Source organism: Meriones unguiculatus, chromosome 1 (genome assembly GCF_030254825.1).
Source record: "Meriones unguiculatus strain TT.TT164.6M chromosome 1, Bangor_MerUng_6.1, whole genome shotgun sequence".
NCBI lineage: Eukaryota > Metazoa > Chordata > Mammalia > Rodentia > Muridae > Meriones > Meriones unguiculatus.
Window position 1 is genome coordinate 193,544,468 of NC_083349.1, and position 8,047 is coordinate 193,552,514.

Sequence of the window (8,047 nt, forward strand, 5' to 3'; positions counted from 1 at the left end):
TCTACTTTTGGAGATAGGCAGTTTCATTCAGCATTTTCTCAGGAGGTCCACGCACTATAGTTGAGTTGCTGGATATAGCTACAGCTCATGCTTCATTGCCGAGTAACAGTGTGGGATGTGGAAGGACTACTGTGTTTAAGTACTCACACTTGGGGAGATATCTGAGTATTTTATTTATTTATTTATTGGGGGCTGTTACAGATAAGGCTGCTATGAGCATGTGTGTACAGGTCATTTTCTCGTCATAAACGCAAGACACTGGGCCTTCTGGAAAGTCCATTTTTTAGTTTTAAAAAGAACTGGTTATGTTTTGAAGCTCAGGTTGACCATGGTAGATGGGACGAAAATGTGATAGGAAAGAAAAGAGTAGGGGGATGCTGACTGAGAATAAGGAACATACCTGGATGGTAGTGGAACCGTGCGTGGAGGTGGTGGCAGCCAGCCACGCCAGAAGCAGCTGTGGCTCAGGCTACAGAGAAGTGAAAAAGCCTCAAAGACACTTTTAGCTAAGGACATTGCCTCAGAGGGCATGTGGTATGTGGAAACCCTTTGATTGTTTGCATATGTGAAAAGTCGTTCTTAGTCTGTAGAAAGCCACAGGAGAATTGTCAGTTATGTTCTAACAGGAAGAGCCAGATAACCTATGAAACCATAATTTACTAAAGCTGTCAGAGTTGAGGTCAGAGGCAAGTAAGAAACTGAATTCCAGTGACAAACTTCCTGAGAAAGACAGGACCAGCTGTTCTGCTGGGCAGGAAATGTGGGGGTGGGCAGGGCTGTGCCCTCCCCATGAGCTCGAGAGGGCCTTTCCTGGGTGTGCAGGGGAAAGGCTGGAGGCGGGCAGCACTGCTTGGTGCTAGCACACACACCCTATACCTGGTGCGCGCGCGTGCGCAGTACAGGCAGCACACACCATTGCTTCCCTAGCATAGCTCCAAGTGGGCTCTCCAGCCCCAGGGCGGCTGCAGAGGAAGCAGGAACCAGGACTCTCTGCTCTTGAGGCAAGACAAAAATGTTTGACACCTTTGCCCTGTAGATGAGGCAGGAACGCTGAGGACCCCACCTTCTGAGACCAAGGACACAGGCTCCGAGGAGGGTGGGCCCGAAGAACCCAGCAGCACCCTGCTGGCCACAACACACTGATCCACATTCCCACTCAGCTTCTACGATCTCTGCAGAGAATAACAGTATCGCTTACCACTAGTGCAAGAGCAAGAGGAAAGAGAGAGAGATGAAAGAGAAGAAAGAGAAAAGAGAGAGAAGAGAGAGAGGAGAAAGGAGAGAGAAGGGAAAGAGGAGAGACAGGAGAGAGAGAGGAGAGGGAGGGGGAGAGAGAGGAGAGAGAGAAGGGGAGAGAGAAGAGAGGGGCAAGAGAGGGGGGAGAGGGAGGAAGAAGAGAGGAGAGAGGGGAGAGAGAGGAAGGGGAGAGAGGGGAGGGGAGAAAGTTAGTTTAACCCAAATTAACTTCAAACTTCCAGCAGGAGGGTTGGAAGTTTGAGGTCTCTTTGGGTTGTGGTGAGATCCTGTCTTGAAAGATAAGGTTATGTAAACAATAGTCAAAAGAAAAGTAGTTCAAAAGTAGTGAGAAGAAGTAGACTTTGGAGTGAAGAAGGGCAGAACTTAAAGGGGTGGCCTCATCAAGAGGAGATAACAGCTCCCAAGGGAATACGCTGGAGAACAGGGTCTCGAGATACAGACAATTAAAGCTATGGAGCTAAAAGAAGAGCTGGAGAAAGTCTCCAGTGAAAAGCAAGCACACAAAATTAGAGTGGTTATGGGTAATTTGAAGAACGCTGACCAATTTAATCTGATAGACATGTATTTATGAGATGTTCCACCCAACAGCAAAATCCGCATTCTTTCCAAGTCAATGTGTAACCTCACTAAGACCATGTTCTGACCCACAAATCAAATTGTGATGACTTAAAAATAATTGGAATCATTCAAAAATATGTTCTATCGTGATAGCGTAAGCTATAAATCAATAACAAAAAAATATCTGGAAAATCCCCAAGTATTTAGAAAGCAAACAACAGGCTTCTAGAATAAGTGATGGTTCTAAGAAGAAATTAGGAGGGTATTAGAAATATTTTAATTAAGTGAAAATAAAAACACAATTTATCAAAATGTGCAGAGCACAGTTTAAAGCAGTATTTAAGAAAAATGTCTTCAAAATAGAAAGGACAGAGTGCTGGAGAGAGGACTCAGCATTTAAGAGCACTTGTTACTCTTCTAGAGGACCTGGGTTTGGTTCCCAGCCCCCACACGACTGCTCACAACCGTCTCCAATCTAGTTCCAGAGGCTCTGATCCCCTCCTCTGGCTTTCTCAGGCACTGCACACACACAGTGCACAGACATTCCATTCAGGCAAGAAACCTGTACACTTAAAATAAATCTATAAAGAAAAGAAAAAAACATGTGATTTTGTTTAAATAAATATTTTTTGATAGGATAAAAAGAAAAGCACAGTTCATAGCAGAAAAAAAAATGCTGATACATTGCCTCTCACTAAAGTTAAAACACTACTCTCTGGGCTGGAGAGATGGCTGAGTGGTTAAGAACCATGGCTGTTGTTCCAGAGGACACAGGTTCAATTCCCAGCACCCACATGACACCTCACAACTGTCTGTAACTCCCTGGCACTGACCCATAGACACACATGCAAGCAGAACACAACGCACATTAAATAAAAAAAAATCATTTGGGCATTTGGGCTGGAGAGATGGTTAAGAGCACTGACTGCTCTTCCAGAGGTGCTGAGTTCAATTCTAAGCAACCACATGGTGACTCACAACCATCTGATGGCCTCTTCTGGCATTCAGGGGTACATGCAGATAGAGCACTCATATACATAAAATAAATAAATAAACCACTGCTCTTCAAGAATTATAGTGAGAGCCAGATGCAGTTATGATCACCTGTAATCCCAGCACTCAGGGAGGCAGAGGCAGATGGATCTCTGTGAGTTTGAGGCCAGCCTGGCCTACAAAGCAAGTCCAGGACAGCCAAGGCTACACAGAGAAACCCTGTCTCAAAAAACAAACGACAAAAAAAGATAGAAAAAAACAATTTTTAGATACTGATTTATTGGTTCATTTTGTGGTTCACTTAAAGCACTGATAAAATGCCTGTTGCCAAGCATGGCTTTGCTCGATACCTGGAGAATGGCCTGGGGAAGTAGCCGAAACAATGGATCGTTGCCCATAACAACTTGCTGACTGACACGTAGGCTTTTTGCTGGCTGCCATGTAAGTGTTTGCAAAATCCTGCCCACCTGCTCCCCACCTGTGGTTTTAGAGTAAAAATGGGAGTGCAGACTGGGCCGACATGAGGCCTTTCAGGAGCAGTCCTGGCTTGGTCTCTTCTCTCGCTGGTGTGCTTAGTCCAAACGTTCCCCACAACAGAAGCAAAGGAGGAGTGGGATTTTCTGTTTGTTTGTTTCTTTTTCATGTGCCGTGTTCACACAGACGGGCCTTGGTCCCCTAGAACTGGTGTTACAAATAGTGTGATCCACCACGTGGGTGCTGAGAATTGAGCCTGGGTCCTCTGGAAGAACAGGTGTTTGTAGTTGGTGAGCCATGCCTCCAGCCCCAAGAGGGAACTTTGAGGGCAATGGACTTTTTCCATATTTTAATTGTCAGGGTATTTATATACTTATATTTTTTCAAAACTTATCAGACGCTACACATAAAGGGGATAAATGTGACTATGTATAAATTATTCCTTAACATTTCGTTGTTATACTGAAAAACCAAAAGAGACAATGGCTGCGACTCAGAAATGATGTCATATATCCAAGAAAATCTCATCTCTCAAATAGCCCTGAGGAAACAAAGTACTGCTCCCCCTGGTGGCCTCCATATGCAATGGCAGTCTGTTCCCTGACAGGCTGCTGGGACCCCAGCCAGGTTTGGAGCAACTTGAGGCCATAAAGTAGATGTCAATGTACCATAGGAACTGTTCTAAAGTTTTGGGCTGCCTTAATTCCTTCTCTATTGCTGTGATACAACGCAACAACCAAAAGCAACTTAGGGAGGAAAGGGTTTATCTCCGGTCACAGCTCTCAGGCCACAGTCCATCACTGAGGGAAGTCAGGACAGAAACTCAAGCAGAAACCTAGAGGCAGGAACTTCAGCACAGACCATGGATGGACGCTCCTTACTGGCTTGCTCACGCCCCATGGCTTTCTCAGTCTGCTTTCTTGTACAACTCAGGATGGCTTGCCCAGGCTTGGCAGTGAGCTGGCCTTCCCCCATCAATCATCAATCAAGGAACTGTCCCCACAGGCTTGCCCACTGGCCAGTCTCATGGGGGAACCTTCTCAACTGAGATTCCCTTTTCTAAAGGGATTCTCATCTATGCCAAGCTGACAGAATACTAACCAAGCGGGGCTGTGCATGTTGACACAGCAAAGATTCTGAATGTTAAAATCAACGGCAAGCCTTGTAAGAAGTAGGCAGAAAGGGCAAACTATTTAAAAACACAAAACAAGCCAGGTGACATATGCCTGTCATCCGAGCTATTCAGGAGGCTGAGGCAGGAAGATGACAAGTTCCAGACCTGCTTGGGCTGCATGTGGGCTTATGGTCAGACTGGGAAACTTAATAAAGCCTCGTTCTCATCTTTTAAAAAGTGAAATTAAAGGAGCCAAGAAGATAGCTCAGTAGTAGAGCATGCCCAAGACATTAGGTCCATCCTAAGTACCACAAAACACCCAAGAGCTTCTTCAATTTAGTGTGGTAGCCACAACCCTTTAAATCCAGTATTTAGGAGGCTGAAGCAGGAAGATGGAGAGACAGAGGCTCTCTGTGTAGCTGAGGCGACATAAAACCAAAACAAACAGAAAGTCTCCAAAGGTAGAGAGATGTCAAATTATCAAGCCAATGGGCTCTTCCAGCTAACCACAAGTTGCCAGCAAACAGCAGGACTCCAAGTGGCAGCCCTTTTGTGTGGTATTTTTACAAGCTGTGCACACTGGCTCTGCTGGCTTCCTCTGCTTCCTGGAGGGGCATTTAGGACCACACAAAGTTGACACTGTGTCCAAATTGCTTGGACTCAGACCTTGGCTCCCTGCATTGCCATAGCACACATCTGAGGTTCAGGGGAGCAAGCCAAATGCCGATCGTGTCAGACTGCACAATGGCTCTGACCTCTATCTGCCAGCATTTTAGCCAGGACTCTGCTGCCCACCACTGGGAGGGAGTAAATAGGTCTGTGGCTCTCATGTGAGCATGGGTGGGCAGGAAGGCTATCTCCCTCAGAGTGTTGCTGTCAGAGTTATATTTACCTCATAAAATTGGCTAAGGAGCCTAAAATCAACCCAGTGTTTGCACAGTACTCTGGAAGGGTTTAACTAACAGATATTTTTCCACTTCACAAAAACTCATTCTAGAATTCTCTTAAGTCTGGCATCCTTTTTAGAGATGACAATGTCTAAAAATCATTTGGTGGATAATTGGTCATTTTTGTGCTTTGTACTCCTCTGTATTGATTTTGGCAATTTAAAACATATATTCCTAGGGAAGTATTGAATATTGAAACACTCTAGCTTCTAAGCATGTGTGAATCTTAACTTTAAAAATATATATATTTATTTGCATGGAGGGACCTGGCCCCCTCTTCCTTTAGGGTTTAATTTCAGAGGCTTTGTTTGCATGGAATCTGTAAACATCAAAGCCCCCAGGCCCTGGCCAAGCAGTCCAGTAAAGCCCCCTTGGAGACACTCAGGTGACACGGCCCTTCATCCAACAGTCAGGTAGGAAAAAGGTCAGCGTCCCCATTCACAGCCATTGACAGCCACCTTCTGCTCCAGGTCTCACTGTGGCCCTTACAGGGATTGCTGTTGAGTGGGTAAAGACAGGAAAGGAAATGCTTTAGGAAATCAGCCCAGGGTCTTGTGGAAAGGGCACTACACTCTTGGGTAGCTGGATGCTGGAACTATCAGCATCCTGGGGCATGGGGCAGGGTAAGGTCAGGGTGTGATCATCATGGTTAACAGTAGAGGCATCAAGCTCTGGCATCATCATGTTGGCTTTTGTAGCCTGTCTACCTTGCTGAGTGGCCCTGAACACCTTGGTCTCAGTTGGAGGCTTTCGGGTCCTGGCTTGGGGCTCTAATGCCCCCATGGCAGGTCTCTGTTGTGGTGTCTTCTAAGCCAGGCAATGTCACAGCCTGTGCAGGCTACAAGCCCAGCAGTCTCTCCAGTTACTGTCCTGACCCAAGTCCAACAAGTGGTCTGCTCTTCCCCACTGCGCTGGACTCTGCTCTCAGTTCCTCCCTTTTATCATAACCTTCCTCCTCCTCCTTCTCTCTTTTCTTCCCTGTTCTCTCTTCTGTGCCAGACAAGGAACAGCACTGGGGCCCAAAAAGCCAGACCGTCAGATACAGGTGGAGGGGCGGAGGCCCACCACAGGGTAGTTAAGGCCTCTGCTCTGTCAATTTTTCCTGAATTCCTTCCACACTCATGCCCATGGTACCAAATAAGGGATCCTGTAGGTCAGACCAAAGAGAGGCTGCAGGCCCAATGCAAGCCACACTGTTCCAGCAGGCCTTGGGAGAGGCAGTGAGGCCCTCAGTACGAGGGCTGAGCCAGGGGTGGACAGTGCATGCCCTCCCAGTCAATGAAGCACGGATGGACCCTGTATGTCCTTGGTAGTTGTTTCTGAGGGAGGCCATAGAGGCCCCCCACCTCCACATCTGTCCATACAGCAAGGGTGTGGTTGAGGACATGCAGTGGTCCCCATACTCAAAGGGAAGGAGGAAAGGCCCAGACTTCACGAAACAGGATTTAGGCTGGCCTTTGAAGGGACATGAGGGAGACTGAGGTGGTAGGTGGACCAAGCCATGAGCCCTGGGGCCTGTGCTATCTACGGGTCTGTCATAACTCTGTCTGTGTGAGGCTTGGGGAGTGGTCCAGGTCATCTTCTGCCAGGTGAGCCCTGGGGAAGGTCAGAGTCAGGTGAAGGGAGACAAGGGCAGTGATGGCTGTTCTTCCCCAAAGTGACACAGTGAGACAAACCTCAAGAGGGACCCCCTCTCCTGGCTCCCTCCCAGCTCTGCACCTCCTGACTACAACATCCTTGCCCAGCCACTGAGGACTTTTCTCCTCAGGAGAAGAGTGGCCACAGACCCTGCCACTCTGTACACAGACAAATGCCCCATGAGCCACTTCTCTGAGTTGGTTGGAGCCCACCTCTTCTTCCAGAGAGAGGAGCAGTCCTGACGAACCCCCAGACCACAGCAGCTCTTCAGAAAGAACAGTGGCCACCCAGGGTCCCTGTGTATCCTTGCTGTCTTATCTCCTGTGAGGTGGACGCTTCCTTTCCTTTTTGCCTCCACTCCAGACTGGTCAGAAGGTCCTGCCAGACAGCTCAGAAGGTCCTGCCAGAAAGTGGGGACTGACCCATTCCACCTTCAGGGCAGAGCTGCAGTCATCCGTCCAGCCTCTGGGGCCTGAGCTCCAGGGCTAGGGTTCATGTGCACCGAGGAACCCTGTCTAGATTCTGAGTCCCTTCCCCATGGTTTGAAATGTGCCTCCTTTGGGAAACACCACCCCCATCTCTCCTTTCACCCTGTCCAGTGTTCTGGCCTGAGTCTGCTTTAGCATCACTGATGGTAGTGTGTGTGGAGGGTCTTCTCCCCAGAAAACTGCACACACCGGCCATCTAGCCTAGCTGGGGCTCAGAGATCTGGGTTCCAGTCCTGCTCGCCTGTGGCCTAACATGGGCTCCCATACAGATCTGGAATTGAGGACCCTTGGCCCAAACTTCTAGGGTCCTTCTGACTTTGGGTTCTGGCTCACTCTGGGGCATCTAGAGAGGAATGACATGGGCGGGTGTGAGGTAGCATCTTTGAGGCTCTTCTCTGCCTCCTGGTCCAGCCCAGATGCAGAATGGTTGGCCAGGACACCTCCTCCCACCAGGAGAGTTGGGTCCTGCTGTCTGGGCTGATGCCTGGCCCAACCACTCCAGCAGGCTGGAGCCAGGAACCTTCTGGGAGGTCTTTCTATGCACCTACCAGAAGACTTCGGTTGGGGGGACTTGTCGG